General features: G+C 38.9%; 1 protein-coding gene across 1 annotated transcript in view; it reads left to right on the forward strand.

The window, feature by feature from the left end:
• LOC103799811 (transformation/transcription domain-associated protein) overlaps positions 1-1,203 on the forward strand; it is a gene marked incomplete at both ends in the record, with an annotated part of 20,903 nt that overhangs the window by 1,411 nt on the left and 18,289 nt on the right. The window lies entirely within an intron of this gene.

Here is a 1,203-nt window from a genome sequence, read left to right on the forward strand (position 1 = left end):
TGGTGTTCATATTAAATGGTACTTCTGACTCGGAGTCTCTCACCGGTTTGCTTTTCAAACCAGCACAAATTAGCAGTCAAATTTTGCTTGGCAGTGCCAAAAAAACCGTTCAGACTTCAATAGCTTTTATCATGCATAGGATTTAATGACAATATTGCTCTCTGTTACATATGGGTGGAGTAATTCTTTTACCACTACATCGTGGACACTTAGGGAATAAAGTCCATCAGGTTTTAAGCTGTACACTGCAGCCTCACTTAAGAAATTTGAGTCAGGAAATGATGAATACCTTCTTCTGTGCATACAAAAGAGAATTTGAAATAGGCAGAATGCAATTACTTTGATGGAAAGTGCAGTGGGCTTTGATATGGTCACAGGCTGAGCTTCAGTTTAGGTGTAGAGAGAAAAAAATGTACCTGCCCCATATTTTTTAATTATTCTGTTTAAATTCTGGCAGCTAAAGGCAGCTGAATTGTCTCAGTTTGTTCTTTTGGGATAAAATGGGTAAAGGTGTCCGTTTAAAACATGGTTTTGATGTACTTACAGCTTCTTAACCTTACCAAAAACCATGCAGGGATTTTTTAGCACCACACCTGAGATCAGGAATTTGGGAAGGTTTCAGTTAGGACCAGTGGCAGTGTGGAACCTGAGGATGTGTGATGCTGATTCCCCATGTGCCAGCTAAACTGGAGGCTAAAGGTCACCTCTGCTCATGCAGCCCCTTGGCTGGGCAAGGTGAGAGAAACCATTTTAAAAGTTATCTCAGGTGTCACCAGTGATGGATTGGAGAGAAGGAGAAAAGCAAACGGATGGAGAAGTCCCTTTTGATAAAGAAGTAGTGATACAAAGTCATCTCAGGCTGCTGCTGGGATAGTTCACCTCAAAACCTCCACTGAGGGTACAGGAAGCCTCTGAAAGCAAAGAACATTAATGTAGCAGAGAAACTAATACATGACAAAGTTGTTTGCCTTGTGATAGTTCTGCCTCAATAGCTATTAATTTGAATTTAGGACTATTATCTTCCAGGCTAATCTTGTTATATAAAAAATACAGATAATTTTGAAATACGAGTCAATCATGTTACTTTTGCATGGTTTATTAGAATGCTTATTCTGGAAGGGAGAAGTGAAGCTCTATTAATGAGTGCTTTAAAATGTCTTCATTTCAGTAATGCTTATGTGAGTTTTCTCATCCTTTATTTTT

This window comes from Acanthisitta chloris, unplaced genomic scaffold (genome assembly GCF_000695815.1).
Source record: "Acanthisitta chloris isolate BGI_N310 unplaced genomic scaffold, ASM69581v1 scaffold8033, whole genome shotgun sequence".
Taxonomy (NCBI): Eukaryota; Metazoa; Chordata; class Aves; order Passeriformes; family Acanthisittidae; genus Acanthisitta; species Acanthisitta chloris.